This window comes from Lutra lutra, chromosome 14, assembly GCF_902655055.1.
Source record: "Lutra lutra chromosome 14, mLutLut1.2, whole genome shotgun sequence".
NCBI classification, from domain to species: Eukaryota; Metazoa; Chordata; class Mammalia; order Carnivora; family Mustelidae; genus Lutra; species Lutra lutra.
The window spans coordinates 24,263,119-24,286,959 of NC_062291.1; the positions used below are offsets into that span (position 1 = coordinate 24,263,119).

Below are 23,841 nucleotides of genomic sequence, written 5' to 3' on the forward strand. Positions count from 1 at the left end.
GGGCCTTCCAGTCAAAGGAAACAGCGAAATAAGGTGTCTGAAACAGAAAGAAGGTGAGGGTGGCACTGATTTGCGGCACCTCAGGATGTTTGCAGCAGGAGTGAGGAAACAAGGGGATAGAGATGAGCTTCGAGAAGACAGCTGGGGGCATGTCTTATGATGCCTCAGAAGTAGTGGTATGTTGGAGTCAGCTTTGACAGAGTCAACTGCTAACTATTCTAGAATTTTATAAAAATAAATTCTAGAATTTATTTTTCACACAGTTTTTACTAAAAATCCAATTATATAAACTTACGATTAGATTGTATTTTAATGAGATATTACTTAAGACCCATCACTTGCTAATTATTTTACTACATTTTGCTATAATCTATGTTCTTGAGATTATCTATGTCTATTTTATTTGTCTGGTGGAAATTCTATACAAGAGTGTTGTCAGCCTTAAAGTAAAACAGCTAATCATTTTACCAGCAAAATGGGTTTATCTGGGAATAGAAGAGGAATCCTAATTTGGGACAAACAAGCTTTGGCAAGCTGTAGTCAATTCTGGATATCAAAGGAGAGGAATGTCACTTTATAGAAAAAAGGAAGAAGTTGGGAGGGACTGCTTTGAAGGAAAGTGAGAGTTCAGGATGATGATGATTTCTCATTGGCTGAGTTGTGGTGTTTTCTTATCAGCTGAGATTGTTGGGGGGTCAGAAGAAATTCTTCTTTCCTCCTGCCCGAGCAGTAAAGTTGGCTCCTATTGGGAATGCAATTCCTGTAGGGATCTGCAACTGATGACAAGTGGTTGGGCATGAGACCCTCCCTCTTCTATTCTCCCAAGATCCCCCCCACCCCCCGCCTTTTTTTTTTTTAAGTAGTCTCCATGCCTAGCACAGAGCCCAGCATGGGGCTTGAACTCATGACCCTGAGATTAAGACATGAGCTGAAATCAAGAGCTAGACACTTAACTGACTGAGCCACCCAGGCACTCCCCAAATCCCATTTTAAGTGACATTCCCTTTGTTCAGTGTTACAACCTACTGCTTACGTGCCAATATGTCTTCAGTGACATCACTCTGGTAGCTTGAAATTGGTCATGGTAGGACTATTCATAGCACAGTGACAAGCAAGTGCTACAAGTCAGCGTCTGTGTCTCTTTCCAAGAGCTGATTGTTAAATACAAGTACAGCACTCCTCAGAGTGTCTTTTACCCAAGGACAAAAAGACATTGAGTTGGAAAGTGATATAATAAACTTAGTTCATTGGGAAGATCATTTTAGTTTTTGAGTGGACGACAGATTTCCTAGACTAGCTGGAAGCTGTGATTCTGTCTTTTTCATACAGGCTCATGGGCAGAATCTGTCTCTAGTCCCAGGCCCAGAATTGTTGGCTTTTCATATCATGCACACCATAAATCTTACAGTTGATCATGTTTTTTTTTCCCCATTGGGAAGTCTGAAACCAAATTTGTGATCTAACTCTAACAATTTTTGCTATTCCTTTTTTTATGCCCTTACTCCAAGTTCCTTTTCTCTTCTCATCCTTATTTTTCTTTTTGCTACAATATTGTTTTTAAATAATATTTTTCCCAACTTTATTTTTTGTATTCTAACAAAAGACAGGCAATAATTAAATAGATGAAGATTTAAGAGGCAGCCTATGGCCTTCAAAGCTCACATTTATTAAAAAAAATCAACAAGTACCCACACCTTTACGTTGTTACTGGATGATTTTCTTCCACTAGTCTTAACTTGGGCTTGAGGTTTCTTTAGATAATCAGACAAGAGATAAGATACTTACCTTCTCTCTTAAATTTGGAAAGGCTTCATGAAAAAGTGAACCACACTGATGAGTCTTGAAGGAAGAGAGAGCTAGTGGGAGCCAAGTGTATGAGATGGTGTTTAGGACATTGCCATGACCAGGTTCCTGACCTGTGGATGCCACTCTGCCCTGGGTCAGGATGTGTAATATGCATAATAGTCCAGCATGTCCATGGGTGCTGTTGTGTCCTGATAGGAGTCTGTCAACCTTGAGAGTTTCATGAAAGAGGGATTCTTTGAGTTTAGGACATATGTCCTTAAGTGTGACCCTGGGAAGGAAACCCATCGCCCTGTTTCCTTCCATGTTCATATTCTACATTTGTTTTACATGTATCCTTTCATTCAGTCTAGTAATCACAACCACTCTGTGGGTGGATATTTTTGTCCCTGCATTAGAGAAAGAGGAAGCAAGGATTTGGAGCATTTAAGGAACTTGTCCAAGTGGCAGAGACAGGATTTGGGTTCAGATCGCCTGCCTCCAGTACAGCATTGTTCCCCTTCTCAGTATATCCTGTGCATGGAGTTTGGGTTCAGCTTTGACCCACTCAGAAGGGGAAGGAAGGAGGGAGAGAGCCATGATTGCTCAGGAAGCCAAGAGGGCCAGACACTTCAAAGCAACAACAGATGTTGGGTGAATTGTATTTTGGAGAAACCTTAATAACTTCCTCTATCTTCATTATAATTTTGTTTCTGACCAACAAAAATAATTATGTTAATAATTAAAATAGTGGTAACAGCTAGCATTTACTGAGTGTGTGTGGCATGACGCTGAGGGCTTTTCTTGAATTGTTAAATAACCTTCACCCCCAACTCTGACATAGATACTATTATTATCCCCACATTAGATGGAAGAGATTGATGCTCAGAGAGCAAGTTAAGGAACTTGTACCAGGCTGTACACTTTATAAATACCAAAGCCAAAAGACACCACATTCTTAGAGCTGTTCTGCAAAATCTATTATGTGTCAAGGCACTGGGATGAACTACAGAAAGCCACAGAAACTAAAATGTGTTCTTCTTCATGATTGTATTCTGAGGAATATTCTATATATACATAACATCTGCCATCTACAGGGCATTCACATAGAAATTACACCATTCAATCTTATTATCCTTGAGAAAATAATCCCAGGTGTTAGAATTGTTGGATTTCAGGAAGAGGCTGGTGCCCCTTTCACTCCACACCAAAAGAGGAACTGGAGTATTAAACACAGTGTCAGAAATGATCTGTGTGTGTGTGTGTGTGTGTGTGTGTGTGTGTGTGTGTGTATTGGTAGGGAGCAGAGGTGGGAAATGGGCCAGAGAAAGGAAGAGACTGTTAGAGAGGGTAGGGGCCCATCTTAAATGGATATATTCAGTTTGCAATACAGGACTCATGGAACAGACTCGATCTTTTGTCTTAATTCCAAGATTGTTATAAAGAGTTTCACTTGTATCCTGTAAATTTCTATAAAACTTAATTTCTTTCTGTGCTCCCCACTCTCAACTATAATTAGAAAAAGCACAGACAAAAAAAGAAATGGGTAGTCACTTGCCTGACATATATGTGTTTATTGAGTTTCTAAACTAATTGTGGGCAACTGAAACATTTCATCTGTCCTCTTGATGCTGTCTGGCCAGCCCACATTCAAGCAATGAGCTTAGAGCTGGTATCTGGAAAAGCGGGGGCTCTGAGCCTGCTTCATGTGTGGCCCAAAAGATAAAGCCACTGATTCCCTATGATTTTTCCCAAACAGTGACCCTTAACATAGTTATTCTACTTGTTGGCATACTGGTTTTGATATATCATACCTTTTTAGATAAAGAACAGTGGTACTTTGGTTCTGTGCTATAATGGATAATACAGGGTTTTATTTGGGGGTTATTTTAAATAAAGAGATTTGCCATCCTGGGGTATGACTGTGGGGATTAAAAGCAGTAGTGATATTGTTAGAAACTCAAGCTTCCCTGATACTATGATATCTATTTGGGATGGTCCTGAAATACAGATCACTTTCTCTATTGTGGTATACTTTGTGGACAGGTGACTTGAAAAAAAAAAAAAAGACCCAAACCCCAAACCCAAAACAACCCTCTCCACAGGTATTGTGCAACAGGAGGAACTCATTTCACTCCATTCATAAATCTAATTGTCTGCTCTTAGAGCTAGGACAATATACTATCTTCTACTTTCTAAACCCAATGTCAACTGGTTTACCAAGGCTTTCATCCTTATCCCCTGGACTTGACCACAACCTTCTCACTACTCTGGGCCCTTTTTATCTATTTCTTGTCTCTCTCTCTCTCTCTTTTTTTTAAGATTTTATTTATTTATGTGACACAGAGAGATCACAAGTAGGTGGGATGGGGAGGGGGAAGCAGGCTCCCTGCCAAGCAGAAAGCCCGATGCGGGACTCGATCCCAAGACTCTGAGTTCATGACCTGAGCCGAAGGCAGAAGCTTAACCCACTGAGCCACTCGGGTGTCCTATTTCTCGTCTCTCTTGCAAATCTCCCTACCCAGTACTCTCTCCGTGATCTCTTTAAAATGCAAATTTGACTTTATATGTCCCACAACAAAGCCCTTTACTTGGTTGACTGAAATAGAAAGCCTCAACTGCTTAACATAACACATAAGACCTTCCACGATATGACCTTTCCTCTTTCTGGGGCTTTTCTCCAATAGTCTGTGGTCTAATTATTGAAGCAAAACCCACTCACTATATATATGTAAGGTAATTTTTGCAGCAATCTTATGAGGTTGGAGTCATAATTCTCATTTTATAAATGGGGATCCTGGACTTCAAAGGGAATAAATTGTCCTAATGACAGCCCTGGGATTCAAAACACTGACATGACAAATTTTTTTTTTTTTGACATGACAAATTTTTAATCACTTTTTTACACTATCGTTCTGCGATCAAAACTTCAAAACTTAACCTAACAAAACCAGTGTAAGAAAATTACCTCTTACTCTCCACTTCCACCATATTTTGGTTGGTTCTTATGCAAAACTAGGAGCACCTTTCAGAGCCCTGGAACCTGGTCTCAGTAAGGGTCTGGAACCCAGAAAGGAAGCCCCAGAACCCAGGGAGGGTTTGTGTCAGTCTCTCACTCTTGCTTTCTCCTCCATTCCCCTCTCCCTGCAGGGTGACTTTCTCATGCATGGAAAGATAGTTTGCTCACAGGCCTGGAGAGAATCTGTATTCCAACAGAATTTTAATTGTGATGCAACTCAAGGAGATGGGATCTGATTGGCTCCTATTGGATCAGATGACTGCAATATTGAATCAGTGGGAGTCATAAATATGGCTGCAGAGGGGCCATCTTTCTGAATGACCTAAAAAATGACCCCTTAAAAGTTAAGCATTTAAAATGTTCTCTATTAGTTGACAAAATACAATCATTGAATTTGGTTCAGTTCAGGGTTCAAGTTTTTAGTGATGTTTATTCCAAAAACATTTGGTGGGGGTTAGGACTATTTCAAGTTACTTACATACAGATAGACATTCAAAGGAATGTCATTAATGATAAATAAAGAAAATGGATTTTCCTCCTGATGCCTAAAATGTCCCCATCCATTGGAGGAGCAGTATGATTGTCTCTCCCTCACATCTGGTATGGAATTTCAGGTGGTCAAGGTGGTCACTTGGACCTCTGAGATTTTGTATGCTGGAGCTTATGTCCTTTTCCCTAAATATGCTCCTGAAAAGAATAACTTTCCTAATTCCTTTTGGGTGTTGTATACTTTAATTAGAATGGAAGTAGAGCCTTTCTTGAAAACAAGTTCAAAGGAGACTAAATCTCGTGTGAAGTCATTGGTACCCAAAGGGAGTGAGTGGGACACTTGACCAGAGGCCAAGGGCCCCGGTGGCAGACTTGCCACATCACAGGTATGCCCAGATGCAGAACCCACACTGTGAACATGCTCTTCAATTGTGCCAAAGCCTATGGGAGCTTTTAGGCAACAGCCAGACACTGTGAAGGCCTTTTGCTCCTGGTCTTGCAGTGACAGTTCAGTGACAGTGGAAGCTTGACAGCAGCTCTTTTCTGGGCAGGCAGGGCGAGGTTCTTAATGACTCTCCTCCCAAGCTAAGTGAGGGGTGCCATTCAGCATGACTGCAGAATCCTATGTGATACCCAAGACTCAAACACACAATGTTTACTTCTCTATTAGAGCAAGTTATTTCAGCTTTCGGAGTCTCCGTTTCTTCATCTGTAATGTGGGGGAGAATAATAGCTTCCTCACGAGGTTAAGTATTGAGAAAAAATACATACAGTGTATACTGCATTGCAATGCATACAGGAAGTGTTTAATAAATTGTAAAGATGTAGCTACTTATTTGTTTTTGCTCTGCCTTGTTTTATAAATAATGAATGATTTGTAGAGCCTCAGAACAACATGCTTATCCCACTTCTGTGGTTGGCACCTTAGTTCTCTGTTTATTGGGAAAAATAGTCTATTTCAACAGCAACACAGTCATTCTTCACTTATTTTTTCTTATTCTCAAACACAGCGGGCTGCCATCAGAAGGCGGGGCTGGCAAGAGAGGGGCTGGGTTCCAATTTCATGTCTATCATTAAACCCAGCAGCTGTGCAGGCTCTGAAGAAGGGTGTAACTTCTCTGTGCCCGATTGTCCTCATCAGACATCTGGCCCACATCACACGGTTGTTATAACTAGTAGAAATAATAGCTGAGGAAGGACTTTGAAAAAAAAGTTGGAGTCTTATAAATTCAATTTGTGCTTATAGGATCCATAGCAGAAACCTCCTTGAGGAATTCACTCAGACCGACTGTCTCTAATTAGAGAGCACTCTGGGAGGAGTGCAGAAGGAGAAGCGATTTGTGTTGGAAACCTAGGGGTCTTCTATGGGAGAAATCTATACATTTAATTACCCTCATTGGCATTAATTTAATTCTCCCAGCGATGAGAGTGGACACTGTTTCATTTAGGACCTCTGAATGTAATTCTATTAATGTGAATAGAGCTTGAGAGCTAGTCACTGCTTTGTTGCCTGAATTGGCACATTTTCAGAAACAACTATTCCTAGATTGAAGTTTCTTCTTCTGTTCATTAACCTTACAGTCTCCCCTCATTTCCTCATGGACACTCAAGGCCACCATACTGGTGGAGCCTCCAGTAGGAAGACATGAAGGGGATAATAGTTCTTACCCTGGCTTGGCTCTTTTTTCTCATTTCTCTTGGAAAATAGGAACTCGGGCTGGGCTGCTTTTTCTTCACGAGGCACCTATTGTTAGCCCCTCTTCATCCTTACAAATAATAACATTAGTCATAAATAATAAGAATGACTCCCCAAACCTTGAGTGAAATATGGTTACATCTCTTTTATTTTTTCATTCAAATCCTGTCTGAGTTCTCTGTCAGAATAGTAGGAAGTTTGGCATTTTTTTTTTTATGAAGTCACCATCTCTTCACATTTCCAAGAGCCACAGATTAGATTCTAGGAGCAAGAAGAATGTGAAGGTTATTCAGACTTTTACATGCAAGAGGGGACACTCTGATCATTACTTATCGCTGCCTTCTGGGGTTGCTTATGGGGTTGACAGCTGGTGTTGAGTAGTCTGGAAATGATTCTGGAAGCCAACGAACCAGGTCTTGGCTCCTTTGAGAGAGTTGAACCTATTTCCTCAGTGCCTAATTTTTCAAAGTGCTCCTTGCTTTACTTAGGTTCCCACAGTTATGATTCTTGGTTTTTAGCAGTTTTATTCTGTCCAGAGTTATCTCTTAAGCTTCCAGGTAGCTGGGCCACTGCACCCTTTGGATCCTAGTCTCCTTTCCCTCCTAGGAGTCAGACAGACTGTAGTTTTCAACAGTCCAAACACAGAAAGATCTTGTTGCATTTCCTTTTCATAGCTGTGACGTTCACAACCTCCTCTTTTAAGGGTGGCTATGCTGATGCTGTCTGTGAAAATGAATAGCCCAAAGAAGCCTTCTTTCCCTAACATTATCACTACCTTCTCGCTCTTCTAATGGCAAGAACCCCAGGGGAGTTCTCTGTCCCTCTACTTGGGGGAGGGAACGACCACTAATGCCTCAAAGTGATGTGCCTTTCTAAAGACCACCTACGTAGTTTATGGTTCTGCTTTTGAGGGAGCAGAGAAGGGAAAAAGCAGAAATGTAATATCATTGGGCATTTTAGTGCCTAACATAAAAACAAATTTATTGAGCACGTGTTCTTTGCCAGCACCATGCTAAGCACTTTATAGTTATTCTCTTTTTTGAGCTAGTGAGGACAGAGACAGGATCCAACATCAGATATGGCCGACCCCTAGATTCAGCTGTTGCTTCCTGCTCTGGGTATATGCAGCCCTGTGGCTCCCAGCTGTGTGAGCAGAGGGCAGGTTGGATTTCAGTTCCCCAAGGCCCCTCTACAAACACTTCTGTGGCTGTCCAGACTGCACAACCCCAGCATCCCTGCCCAAACCCATACTTTAACCTGACAAAGAGCGTGGTTTTTAAGAGAGCTCAGGGACTGGATGACCTGGCTATGAATACAGGCTGTCTTACAACTGACCCTAGGACCTTTGACGAGCTACTTTATTTCATTTGATCTTGGTTTCTCCATCAGTTCAATGGGAAAATACCTGCCTCATGAGGTTTTTGTGAGGCTAAATGATTTCTTTAAAAGATTTTATTTACTTATTTGAGAGAGAGAGAGCAAGCACAATTGGGTGCAGCGTCTGAGGGAGAAGCAGGTCCCCAGATGAGCAGGAAGCCTGATGCAGGGCTGGATCCCAGGACCCGGGATCACAACCTGAGCCAAAGGCAGACACTTACCCCACTAAGCCACCCAGGCATCCCAAGGCTAAATGATTTTTATTCATTTATGTGCTCAGACTGAGCACACAGTAGACACTTAATGAATAGGTTCTGAAAAGCTAGTATTTTAACTCCTGCACCATTAGTAAAGGACTAGCAGGAAAGGGATGGGGTACTGAGGACAATTTTATGGAGCAAGCCTTTTAGTCTAGTTGGTGGCCTTAAAAGAGAAGAGTAAGGAGTGGAGAACCCAGGTGGGTCACACATGGTTCCCTGGGGAGGTGAATTGGTAAGCATCCAGGTCAGAGTCCATGTTCAGGAATAATAGATATACGTGATCCAAGGTAGCATATTTCTCCAAGGTGTATGTTCTTCAGAAACCCGAAGCACAATGGCAGATGATGAGCAAAGAACAAAGGGAACCCCATTGTTTGGAATTCTCATCCACCAGCACCTTCCCCCACAACTCAACTAGGTGCTCTCCTGGGCCAGTAGGTCACTGCTTCCACTAAAATTCCTTAAATTTTGACTCATTGAGGGAGCAGTCTGTGACAACAATGGGGCTGCCAAGACAATGAGAGCATACAAATATCTGCATAGTACTGAGATCCATGATGAAAATACAGTTCATAATTTGTTGTGAACCAATGGCTCCTGGAGCATGAAAGACCATCTTCAGAAATACATAGATGCTGTAATTCTATCTCATGACTCAGGAATTTCCAGAAGAGTCTAGTATATGAGGCCTTGTTTTAGCCAAAGGTACTTGTTGTCTGAGATTATCCATGAAGAAGAGGGCTATGGTGTCCATGGAATATTTTGGTTCATTTGCCTGTTTTAAAAATTATGCATCAACTAGTAATCATGGCTAAGAATTAGAGGATAAAGGAGAAGGGTTGCCAGTGGAAGGAACTGAGAAATCATGCGTCAATGCGGAAAAGTTAGATGGTCTCCTTTCTTAAGGAAAACATCCTAGTAAAGTTCACTGCCAACTCATTTCTCCTGACTGAATATCCAGAAACTTTTATTGTCATCACCAATAATACATGTCTTAAGGCGTCTTGCAGACATCAGAGAAAAGAGTGAGGATTCCAATGTAGATTAAGCAACAAATAAATGGGATTTGAGGCATTCAGGAAGTTGGAGTCATTATCAACTTCCTGGATGATAGAAAGGCAGCAGGTGAATCAAGACACTGACCAAGTGATGGTTATCCTTGGCTGACTACTCATGAGGAAAAGAGGAAAGAAAGATAATCTCAAATCCTGACCTCATTGCAAAAAGTTTTCTGGCTAGGAAAGTCAAATTCAAGGTAACCCTCTCCAGGGTGCCGGAAAAAGAATAATATACCTTGTCTCTGACATACTGTGTGCTTTTCATTTCATATGGGCTTTATATGTGGTTTGAAACTTTCATTGCCAGGTAACATATTGCCAAGAGGTCCCTGTACGTTTGGTTTGGAGCAATGGAAATAGTGTCAGACCAAGAGATAGAAGACCTGGGTCTTTGTCCTGCCCCTGTTTATTAGCTGTGTGACCTGGCATAAATTGCTTAATATCTCTGATCTCTTTTTGCTTATTTTTTCTCTTTTCAAATTTATATTTAAATTCTAGTTAGTGAACATACAGTGCAATGTTGGTTTCAGGAGTAGAATTCAGTGATTCGTCACTTACATTACAGCCCCCAGTGCTCATTATAATAAGTGCCCTCCTTCACACCTACCACCCATCTAGCCCATGAATGAGGAAACTAGTGCCTGACCTCCTGGCCTTACAAAGTGGTTGTGAGAATAAAATTAGGTAATGTGAAGTCAAGTACTTTGAACAAAAATGATGCAAGCTGTTAACATATTAAAGAATTATTACTGCAGATAAAATTGACCATGGGCTCTTCTTGTAACTCCATTTGGGGCATGCTGCCAAATTTCACAAAACCAATCCATTCTCAAGCACCATTTTCTAATCGCATATTGACCTACCGACTCTTTGCAATCTGCATTTGACCTCCTGTCTTCTAAAATTGTTTTCTTGAAGGTCACCCATGACTTCCTAATCACTAAATTTCATGTTTATTTTTCATCATTTTTCATCCTCAATCCCTTGACAGCTGTGGTATGGCTTATCATCTACTTCTTGAAATTTCTTTTTACTTGGGGGACCCTGAGCTCTTCAAGTTTTCCTCTGATGTCTCCAGCTGCTTCTCCACTGATTTCTCTTCTTTTTTATACTTAGGAGGAATAAGCATCCACCAAATTTCTGTCCTCATTCCCCTTCTCTACTTCCTTGGTGATTCTATTTATCACAAGTCTTCTTCAGGTTTCCCCATGAAAACCTTAGAACTATTATGTTCATTTGACTTTGGCATCAACATTCCTTCCATCTTTTTCCCCCATCAGCTTTTTGCTGATTTGAAACTTGATAACAAGAATATTTTATGAGTCATATGTGCGAGGAACTTAATTTACTTGGGGTTTATGCCCTTCTCCAACTAGTAATCAGTGTGCCAACTGTCCTCCAAAATCTTACTGCCATCCTCAAACATAGATATTTATCACCTCTTACCAAGATTCCTTTAAGAAACATCAAACTATGGAGTAATTACTCAGGAGCAGAAATTCAATCATTTCTGATTATTCTCTTATTCACAAGGATCCTCTGACTCTCCCATATGTGGGACCATAGCCTAGTGGATACCATATGTCCTCCCTACCTAGAGTCCAACATCCCTGTTCAGGGATGTATTCCTGACTTCCACACATGTTCTATATTCTAACCAAACAAAATTCTTTGATCCCAAAATATCCAATATTTATCACATGAATGAATAAGTGAGTGAATGAATATATACTCAGTCTTCATTTCTTGTTTCTGGCCCTATTTCTTTCCATTCATTTTTTTCAGTCAATTACCTGCAGTCATTTCCATCTCCCAAAACCCTATTGACTCTTTGAGACTATAAATATTTCCTCCTCCTTGAAGCTTTCCCTGATCAGATCAACCAGCATAATCACTCTCCTTCTGAGATTGTCACCGATGGTCATATGGTACTTATTACAATTCCTTGTATTCCTGAGTGATAGTCCTTTCCCCCTCTTAGATTTAGTGCATAGTAGAAGGTGAAACTGTGCCTTCTTCATCCTTGTAATCCACACTGCCTAGCATACTATCTTACAAGTAGTTAGAATTAAAATGAATGATGCTTGAAGAAGCTCTCATTTTGGTTGATTTAATAAAACTAGCCCTCAAACTATTGGCTTAAAAACACAGGAGCAGGGTGGGAGGTTGGGGGCACCAGGTGGTGGGTATTGTAGAGGGCACGGATTGCATGGAGCACTGGGTGTGGTGCAAAAATAATGAATACTGTTATGCTGAAAAAAATAAAAAAATTAAAAAAAAAAAAACACAGGAGCATAATTACTGCTTTCCTGGGTCGGACTGTTATCTGTCAGTATTCAATTGCTGTCCTTAGGTCTCTATTACCTAATTGAGGCTTATTGTGTACCATGGCAAATATTTGCCAAGGGTTATATATAACCCTCGTAGAAACTTTTTAAAGTAGGTATAATATTATCTTCATTTTACAGATGTGGAAAGCAGAGCTCAGAGAGGTTAAATAAAATGCAAAGATCACATAGCTAGCAAATGGAAGAGTTGAGACTTGAACTACTAAGGATGTGGTCTTAACCTTGATTACGTAATAAATTTAAGGCCAGAGATTTTGCTTGGTATATCCTAGTTTTCCTCCCCAACCCACACTGTCTTATTTATCCATGGTTCTTAATTTAGCTTCTTACAAATTAATTTCTATTTTTAACTTGTGCTAACTCTTGTGTGCTTAGTTGAGTCTTGGAGTCTTGTCCTAATCTCCTTTGGCTTGGATATAACCCTTGGGAAAGTACTGCTATGTCTTAATGTACTCAGCTGTTAACTGAAGGGAATAAAGTCATAGATGTTTCTAGTGGCAGCTGTCTGCAAACCCCTGCCATGTTTAAAAACAAACTTAGAAAAGTAGGCTCCTGGGGCCAGAGAACCATGTGTAATTTATTGCAAGATGGAAAATACTTCAGGAAGCCTAAGAGGGAAAAGAAATCCTTTCACCCACTTCCTGCAGGAGCTCCAAACATCGAGCTATATATTTTTCCACTTACAATGGTAGATTTTCCCTTCTGAAATTCACAGAGGACTTTGTGGGGACTATGAAATGATGCAGAATCTCACTCAAATAACTTTGAAGATTGTAGTGCTTGTCTTCCACAAATCTGATGTGCAATGACCTCTAGCAATGACATTTTTTCCCCAAAATAAAGCAGTCAAATCAATCAAATATTTATTGTGTTGCTACTACGTGCCCTTCTCAGTTTACATTGTGGCATACTTTGGGTTCCCTAGAATCAGGATATCTGATATATGGCAAGTGCTCAGTAAATATATGTTAAATTGAAATCACTATGTCCTTGATACTAAAGTGTTTTCTCTGAAATAGACTTTATTTTTTCACATAAAAAAATGAGAGAAGTTGACCAGGTGTTCCTAAAGTCCCTTTCAAGTTTTAAACAATGCAACAACAACAACAAAATGCTTTCAAAAATTTTTCTATAATCTGATGTCTTACCCAAGGAGGCATACAGAATGCATAATTCTATGAATTGTATGTACATCATGTAGGATGTTACTTAGCCATGAGGAAAACTCCAATGTGGTAAATAAGGCTATATACAGGTTCTGGTCAAGAATATTTATGTTAAATAACCAATAAGAATATACAAATGTATGGTAAAAATGTATCATTTACTATAGTAAGAAAAAGTACTAAAAAACTCAGGAAAAAACTTATATAAAGTGCAGAATCTAAATGGAGAAAACTATAAAGCTATATAAAAGCTATATAAAACTATAAAACTATGGGATATAAACAGGGCCAACAAATGGATATATCTAATATGTCCATAGATAAGAAGTCTCAATTTAGTTAAATAGATGGATAAGTTGAGCCCCACTTGGACTCTTTGGGAACATGTTTAAAGTTAAAGGTGACTTATAAGGATGATATATATGAGAATATACTAGCATTTTTTAAAAGAAAAATAATAACAATGTTTTTTTTTTTTCACCAGCAAACTTCATATTTTATTATGAAGCTACAAAAATCAGAAGTTTGGTATTGGTATCAGTACATATAGATCAATAAAATAGAATGAATATCCTAAAAAGCATATAATTCTGTAATAACTTGGTATATAATTTCAAATCAGCAGGTCTGTTAGGCTAGGCTAGGTGAAGTAACAAATTATTGTCAAATCTCACTAGACTAATAAGACATAAGTTTATATCATGCCCCGTCTGTAGTCCAGTGCAGGTCAGAGGATGAGGAGGGGAAAGAAATTTGCTCTACAGAGTCATTTATGGATCTAGGGTGACAGAGTCTCCACTACCTTGTAGGTGAAATATATGGCCTTCATGATTGCAAAGCAAGATTGCTAATGGAGGCCTCATACCTGATCTTGAATGTTTTGCCTGGAAATAACAAATTTACAAGCTTATGACCTGCCTAATTGTAAGAGAACTGAGAAATATGAGTAGGTCTCAGATATTTTGTGAGGAATAAATGTCTCTGCCACAATGGAGAAAATTACATGTAAATACACACACACACACACACACACACACACACATATATATATACACACATATGTTTGTATGTATATATATACACCACCCAGGCATCCCAAGATTTTATTTATTTATTTGAGAGACACACACAGAGAGAGAGAGAGCACACCAGCTGTGCAGGGGGTAGGGGCAGAGGGAGAAGAAGAAACAGACTTTCTGCTGAGCAGGGAACCTGTTCCCTGGGCTCGATCCTAGGACCTTAAGATTATGACCTGAGCTGAAGGCAGACCCTTAACTGACTGAGCCACTCAGGTACCCCTAAAATCAACTTAATTAACCAATAAGAAGGCATAAAATTAGCAACAGAGGATGATCCATAGCAAAGACATGGGTTAAGTAGTAAACAAAGACCAAAATGGTAGACTTACACCCTATCATATTAATGATTACATTAAGTATAAGTGCTACATAAGAGACAGAGATGATCAAACTGGGTAAACAAAAATGCAAAACCCAACTCCATGCTATTGACAAGAGATACATATTAAATACAAAAGTGCAGAGAGTTTGAACTTGAAAGGATGGGAAAAGATGTACTATGCAACAATAAACATGAGAAACCTAGTACAACTATGTTAATATTGACAAAGTAGGCTTGAAGACAAGGAATATTATGAGATAAAGAAGGACATTATGCAATTAATAAACTGGTCAACTCATTGGGAAGACATAGTAATCCTATATGTGGATACACCAAATAATAGAGATTAAAAATACATGAAACCAGGTGGTGGGTATTGGAGAGGGCACAGATTGCATGGGGCACTGGGTGTGGTGCAAAAACAAGGAATACTGTTATGCTGAAAATAAAAAAAAAATACATGAAAGCAAAAGCAACCATATCTGAAGGGAGAAGAAAGACCTATACAAACTATAGGTGGAGAATTTAAATTACTTCTTTCAGTAAGTTATATAATGAAAAAGAAATCAACAAGGATATGTGTAATTTGTACACATTCCACAACTGCATATTAAACATTTTTGTTAAGTGCATATTGAAGGTTTACTGAGATAGACCATATGCTAGACTATGAAACAAGTCACATAAATTTAAAAAAATGAATTAATAAGAGTATGTTCTCTGGTAACAACACAATTAAACCAGAAATAGTAGTAACAGCATGTCTAGAAAGCTCCAAATATTTGAATATTAAAAAACACATTTCTACCTAACCCATGGGTCAAGAAGGAAACCACCAGGGAAACGATAATAAGAAGAGATTATGTATTCAACAACTTTAGATTAAATTTAAACTATCCTAAAATGTAAATATTACCAAGACATACACAGGAAGAAATAGAAAATATGTATATTTCTGTATCGGTTTTAAAAATGGGATTTATTTTTAAAGCTTCCCAAAAGAATACCACAGGCCCAGATGGTGTCAGCGTTAAATTTTATCAAATATTTAAAGAAGTAATAATATTATTCTTATGCAAACTCTTTTTAGAGAGGAACACTTTTCTATTTTTTTTTTCTCATGGCAGTATAAATCCAATAGTAACCTCACAAAGATAGTACAAAAAATAACAGAACTATAACAGAGTAATAAGCCTCATAAACAGAGATGTGAAAATCCTTGACAAAATATTGGCAAATCAAATACAAAAATATATGAAAAGAATAACAGAATAACGAGCTCATAAACATAGATGTGAAAATCCTTGACCAAATATTGGCAAATCAGATACAAAAATATATGAAAAGGATAATATAAGATGACTAAGTAAGCTTTCTCCCAAGAATGCAAGACTGAGCTACCATTCGACCACTCAAAAATCTATCAATGTAATTCATGACATTAACAGAATAATAAAACAAAGCCATATGATGAAATCAATACATGCAGGAAAAGCATTTGTCAAAATTCAACATTAATTCTTGAAAAAAACCCCTCTCAATATAGAAACAGACGGCATTGTTCTCAGCCTAATGAAAGGATCTACAGTGAGACAAAACAAACCAAAACAGGCAATAATATACTTAGTGGTGAAAAGCTGAATGCTTCTTCCTAAGGTGAGAAACTACACAAGAGTATCTGCTTTCACTATTTCTACTCAGTTGGCTCTGGAGATACTAGCCAGTGCACCAAAGTAAGTTTTAAAAAGTAAAATCACAAGAATTGGAAGGGAAGAAGTAGCACTATCTCTACCAAGGAACCTTGGAAGGAAGGAAGGAATGAAGAAAGGAAGAATGGAAGGAAGGAAGAAAACCCTACTAGAATTAGTAAGATAAGATAGTTTCTAGGATTCAAGGCAAGCATGCAAAAATCAAATGGATTTCTACATATTAGCATAAAATTGAAAAATAAAATTGAGAAAAATCAATTTATAATAGCAATCAAGCAAAACATTTAGAAATTAAACAAAAATATAGATTTCTCTACTGATAACCACAAAATGTTGCTGAGAGAAATAAAAGACAACATAAGTGATACATCATTTCTAGAAGACTACATATTTTTAAGATGTCAATTTCCTCTAAATTGGCCTACAGATTCAATACAATCTAAATAAAAATCCCAACAGATTTTTCGGTAGAAATTGACAAGTTGACTTAAAAATGCATATAGAAATCCACAGGATACAGAAGAGACAGAGCAATCAGTACCTGATTTCAGGACTCACCATAAAGGCTACTATGATCAAGATGGCATGGTATGGTTGAAAGAAGAGGGAAATACATCAAAGGAACACAACAGAGAATCCAGAAATAGACATCCACGTACATGGTCATTGATTTCCAAAAAAGGCACCAAGACAATTCAATGAAAAAAAAAAAAAAGGAAAGCACTATTCACAAATGACACTAGAATAACTGGGTATGAACAAAAATTAACCTCCTTCCCTATCTCATACCACACTAAAAAATTAATTTGAGATAGATTACAGACCTAGCTGAGAAAGTTGTAACTCCAAAGTAAACAGGAGCTAAGTGGTATTCAGGATTCCTAAGGAGGGCCATGGGGATTTTAGATACTGAAAAGGCCCTATAATCAATTCTTTCTACATTATAGATGAGAAAACTAGCTTAAAGAGATAAACAATTTGCCCAACACCACCCTGCTAGTGTATCTTGGTGAGAATATCTTGTATTCTCTTTTCATTTCCTCCTACATTTTAGGATTCTCCAGAAAGCTAATCTTAACAGTGTCAGGGGAGCCTGATGGTATCCCAAGACCAATTGTGACGGTTTATTGTCTGCATTCAAATCTAAGGCTACCACATCAATCAAAATATAGAGTCAGGCTGTAAATTAACACTGCTGATCTAATATATGGGGGGAAAAAAGGAAGCTGAGAGTAAGAGTGCTCGTGCCTCATATCTGATCCATGAGACATGATCTATCAATTAAAGGACCATTCAGGAAATGTGTACTGAACATTCTTTTCAGGTCAGGGAATCACAGAGATAGAACAAGTGGTAAAACATTATTCTAACCCAGAATCAATCTGTAGCTATTTCTTTAAAAAGTTATCAGTTGATGTCTTTATGCAAAATATTTTATGTACATGATTTAATTTAATCTCCACAAAATCCTGGTTGGTAAGGGATTTTTTCCCCTCCATTTTATAGGATAGAAAACTGACACACAGGGCGCCTGGGTGGCACAGTGGGTTAAAGCCTCTGCCTTCAGCTCAGGTCATGATCCCAGAGTCCTGGGATCGAGCCCCGCATCGGGCTCTCTGCTCAGCAGGGAGCCTGCTTCCTCCTCTCTCTCGGCCTGCCTCTCTGCCTACTTGTAATCTCTGTCTGTCAAATAAATAAATAAAATCTTTAAAAAAAACCCTGACACACAGAATAGTTAAATTGCTTTGTTCATGTGGTAGTGGGGTCAGGATTCAAAGTCAGGTTTGCTTGATTTCAGAACTTAAACTGTTAACTTATGTACAGTATCGTCTCATGCTACTACTACTATTGGCTGCTAGTTACTGATTTTGACTTAGGTCAGGCACATTAAACTAAGTCTTCTACATACATTTATATGTATATATTTGTGTGTTCATATATACATATATATACACACATACACATCTATCTATATACATTCCTATATATATACACATACATATACATTCATATACACACACAACACACATCCACATCTATCTACTGTACATATATTACACATGTACTACCCAACATCTCTGGTCCTTGCAGAATAGGTTTACAATTCCCAAAACAAAGGGTGGTTCAAAGAGGTTAAGAAATTTTCCTGTATGTAAATAGCTAGTAATTATATGCAGGATTTGAAACTAGATGTGTTGAGAATCAAACTCAATGCCTTTGCAGTGAGAATGTCTTTCTGATATTTGAATCTGCCAACTTGGATGGCACTGAAGGGAGGGCTTCACGGGACCTGAACAACAGGAAAAGCAAATCAAGGCACAATTTCCTGGATTTTAGAGGCAAACACTCCAAGGCTACCGCCTGGCTTTCCAGATTCACCTTTCTCTGGGAGCACAATGGTTCTCTTCACCTGTGCACTGCCAGGCCCATAGGCATGATAAGAAATATTTCTCTAATGTGATAATACATTTACGTATATATGGTAGTCTAAAGAGTTGAGATTACCAAGTTGCTCACTCTCTTTAGTTTTATCTAGCCATTTAGCAGACAAAAGTAAATGAATGCAGCATGCGTAGGCTATCAAACCAATCTGTTAATTCCAGAGCACCCAAATGTGTGCTATTTCTTTCCCTTTCCTTTTTAAAAACAGGTCAGTGGCTTCAATAATGCCACCTGATAAAGAAGTCAAGGCCTTTTAAAATTAATGTGCACATGCCCTCAGAAATCCAGTTCTCATTTTAATTTAAAACAGAAGTTCTTTTCTGTCTGTGTCTCCTCTCTCTTTTCTTTAAGGGACTTTTCTGATTTGAAAGCACTCAAGTGTGTGTTATCATTATACTGGCAGTTTCTGAATGATTTCAGAAAAGATCAAAGTCCTTTGTTAATTGCTAAGTTTAAGATATTTAATCATTTCATTGTGATTTATTGGGTGAAAATAGAATTTGACAGCCTCCTCCAAAATTAATATAACGGTAATAAGTGAATGAAATAGCAAAATATAATAAGGTTTCCAAATGTTAAATCAACATAGATGGTATGGGAGCTTGTCAAATGGGGGTTTACTTTCCTTTTCACTTTTGAGATTGTGAAATGTGTTCAGGTGACCTGGAGAAGAAAACCTGAGCAAATACCTACCTCTTTGCTGGTTCAGTTTCATCACACTAAAGAGAGGATGCTGTTTTTCTCTTCACAGAATCAAGAGCTATTTTGTTGAACAACAAGTTGTTTCACTGGACGTTCTTTCCCTCCTACTGTCAGCAGTCAGGAAACAGTTGGCTGGGAATGTTTTACACGTCCTCTGCTTTCCTGTATTTTTAGTTTTGATATTTGAATCCATGGAACTGAAAGCACAGTCACCATAGTGTACTCAGTCCCAAGTGGATTCCCATTTTTCTTCACCAGAAACCTTCTATGAAAGCTTCAACATGTCTTAAAAAACGTGTTTTCAGTTCATTTAGTTTTGTGGTTTGATGGGCCAAGGCTTGTGTTGTTATCTCTGTACAGATTTATCTAGATCAGGGGAGGTTTGGCTCTTAGTACTTCTCGCATTGAGCTGATTCTGGAGCCCTAAGTATACAAAGAAACAGACATGCATAAATAGACTGGCCATTCATTTCCTCCAGCCTTGCCTCCAGGGTTTAGACTCTTAGACCTTTAGTCTTAATCTCCAGGTTCCTTATGGTGATAATGATACTATTTATCTCAGGGGATGAAGTGGGGAGTAAATAAGACAATGTATATAAAGCAGTTAGCTTAATACCTAGAATTTATTAAATACCCGGTAAAGGTTAAGTATTATTATTAATAATATTTTGAATAATACCTTTTTGTGTTATACCATTTTACAATCTACTGCATACTTTTGCATCTATTATTTCAGACACTTTAAGTTGAAGGAAAAAATGGTTCTCTGCTGGGATTATTTAATTAGTTCAGATTCAAATGTAGAAAAATGAGTTAAATGCTATAAAGTATTAATTAATGGAAATTAAAAAAAACAGTATTTCAATTTAACTGGAGTTTTCTGTTCTCAACCTACAGGAAAGAGAAAAAAATGGGAAATATGCTCAAAGTACCTATTTAAGAAAAAAGTTTTAGAGGAATATATTACAGATAAGATAGATTCATTCAATACTGCTTTATTATATCCTTATTCAGAATGCCAGTCAATGCAAATCATTTTTAATAATAAAGCAAAATCTCTTATCCATTCAGGCAACACTCTTGAATGCTTACTATGTGCCCCATGTTGGAGGATCCTAAATGATCAAAGACATATATAATTTTGTCTATTTTTACTCAACTATTAAGTTAGGAAGGTGGAATAATCCATTTCTTAAAATGTTTCAATAATAAAAGCTAATCCAAAAGTATTTTAAGGATACTCTTATTTAATGAGAAATGAAATTTATAAGAATTCTCCTCTCCTCTGAAAATTCTAAATGAGGCTTTATTATAGGGTATTGAATAGCTTTTCCATTAAATGAATATAGTGTACATTTTTCTAGAACAATCTCATTTAAATGAAGAAGCAACTATTTTAACACTGCAGAGTCATTTCATGAGGCCATAGTTACTTAAAGTAACAACAGAGCACTCAAAAAAAAAACAAACCCCACTGTGATAGAGAATCAGTAATTTCCACAAATATGAAACAGTGAGTACTGTGCAAACTTTTTTGTAATTATTTTTATTTATTTTTCATTTATTTATTATTATTATTATTTTTAAAGATTTCATTTGTTCATCTGACAGACAGATCACAAGTAGGCAGAGAGGCAGGCAGAGAGAGAGGAGGAAGCAGGCTCCCCGCCGAGCAGAGAGCCCGATGCAGGGCTCGATCCCAGGACACTGGGATCATGACCTGAGCTGAAGGCAGAGGCTTCAACCCACTGAGCCACCCAGGCGCCCCTGTAATTATTTTTAAAAATAGCCTTACTGATATTCATACATTTGAATAATTGTATTCTCTTTCAAAATGATCATCTTGAAAAACCCTAAATTCCAATGATAAAGATATTACCCTAAATAGTATGTGAAAAATCTTTCAAAGAATTGAGCGTTGCACATTAAAAGAAAATATCATTGGTAACAAATTTTCACTCTTTGAGCCCAACTTTAAAAATAATATATACTAATACATATGCTTTAAAAATAATATATACTTTAAAAATAATATATACTAATACATATGCTTGAGAAATTCCTGGAAATATTTTTATGAAGATACATAGAGTAATATCATAAATTTGTAACTAACACTTTAAAATAATATGTAACTAATGTATGTGTTGTTATACTTGAGGAATGAATCAAAATACTACAAATGATTCAAAATAATATATACTAATACATATGCTTGAGAAATTCCTGGAAATATTTTTATGAAGATACATAGAGTAATATCATAAATCTGTAACTAACACTTTAAAATAATATGTAACTAATGTATGTGTTATTATACTTGAGGAATGATTCAAAATACTTAAAAAATACAAACATAAATATTCACCTGTTCTTTTCCCATATTTAAATTTTTTAAATTTAATTTTTAATTTCCCTGTGATTTATGATGCAGGGTAGGGGTATATCATGTTCTTTCTAAATTGTTATTTTCTTCTCCCAAAGAGTTTTGTAAATTAGTTATCCTTTTCTTATTGGTTTAAAATGATACCTATGCTAGTAGAGACTTTGGGAAGAAACTGCCCAGTTCACGATGATCCCATTTCTCTGGAAACTGCCCCCAAACCATAGAAGTGAGCCGCTGTGTCCCCATGCCCTGAGCTTGTCATATTTCTCTTTGGAATTTGGAATGGAGACTGAGAGGTAGTCCCTGTGTGTGCCTGGAACTGAGAACATTTACACAGGAACTGAGGATGCCTATGTGCATGGAGAAGAAGGCCTGTAGATAGAAAATAAAAAAAAAAGCAGATGTGCACAGGAAGACAGTGGTGAGAGGCCAGATTGCCTGAGTTAGAATAGAAGGATAAAATTAAGAGTCCCTCTGTTCCAGTCACTGTCAGGTTTCTGCCTAGGGTGTCCGAAGAGCAGCTTTATTGTGAACTTTCCCTTCCTCCTTACTCAGATGTTAGGTTAGAATTACATTTTCTTTATCTTCATGCAAGGAGTAGATTGACTAAGCATCCTGCTTGAATTGTGTTCTCCCAAACTTCATGTCCATCTGGAACCTGTGAATGGGACCTTTTTAGTAAATAGGGACTTTGGTGGATGTAATCAGTTTAAGAAGAGGTCATACCAGAGTAGGGTGGACCCTAAACCAATGACTAGTGTCCTTATAAGAAGAGGGGCATTTGGACACAGACACACAAGGAGAATGCCCTGTGACTGTGGAGGTGGAGATTGCAGGGATGTGTTTACAAGCCAGTGAACAGCAAGACTGCCAGGAGCCATCAGAAGCTCAGAAGAGGCAAGGAAACATCCTTGCCTACCGCCTTTAAAGAGAAAATGGCCCTGCTGAAAACTTGATTTCAGATTTCTGATTTCCAGAACAGTGAGACAGTAGATTTCTGTTGTTTTAGCCACCCAGTTCATGGAAATTTGTTACAGAAATCCTAGGAAATTGATAAATTACAAAAGTACCTTTAACAGACACTAAATTCTAATTTTTAGTTCTGTTTAATTGATATGTCTGTTTATTCCTATGAGAAAATCACATTGCTTTAGTTGTTCTGCTTTTTAGTATTTAATATATGGTCATGCAAATTTCTCTCAGTATTCTTCAATATTTCTTTGACTGTTTTCACCAGCTTGTTATTTTACATTAGACTCACTTTGAGAACATCCAAAGGGCTTTTGAAAAACTTTAAGTGGCTTGATGAGTTTTTGTTTAGCTTTTTACTCTTAATTTGTAAGATTATTTCATTGTGAACGGAGAGAATGACATTATAGTTCCTACTTTGGGGAATTTATTAAGGTTTCTTTATGGTCTGGTACTTGACAATGTTGGCATATGTTTTTTGAGTATTTGAAAAGAGGGTGTATCTTCTCTTGAAGGATACAAATTATACTCATTACTGGTAGGCATATAATTTATTCAAATCTTGCATTGTACCCTCATTTCTTATTTCCCCAATCTCTGTAAAGAGATTCTTTAAACACATGTCTAAGTATGGTTGTGATTTGGCTAAATATTTTTTATTTCATTTACGTACTTGGATATTATGTTATTTAGTGAATAATATTTATAGCATTCATTTTGAATTGTACTTTTTAGCACTAGAAGATACTTAAGTTTGGTTGTATAAATGCTCCTTGGCTTGAAGTCTGCTTTGTTTTCTATTAATATCAGCAGTATCCTTCTTTATCTGTTAACTTGTTTAGCTTTGTCCATTCCTTTGCATAGATTTTCCCATTTTATGTTATTTTTAATTACTGGAGTAAGGCAACCTTTTTAAAATTCCAACATCATAGCATATGGAGAGAAGTCTGAAAATTCCCACTTCATTGACCATCATCCACCACCAGAGAGCTAATCACCTTTAGAATAACTAATATTAACAATTTGGTAGAGGTTTT

General features: G+C 37.6%; 1 long non-coding RNA gene across 1 annotated transcript; it reads right to left on the reverse strand.

The window, feature by feature from the left end:
• Positions 1 to 445: 445 nt before the first annotated feature.
• On the reverse strand, positions 446 to 19,550 carry LOC125084791 (uncharacterized). The gene is made up of 4 exons (XR_007122703.1): positions 19,441 to 19,550; positions 1,786 to 1,856; positions 1,034 to 1,189; positions 446 to 776 (listed from the first exon to the last, which is right to left on the reverse strand). It is a non-coding gene; the product is annotated as an uncharacterized LOC125084791 (long non-coding RNA).
• Positions 19,551 to 23,841: the final 4,291 nt, after the last annotated feature.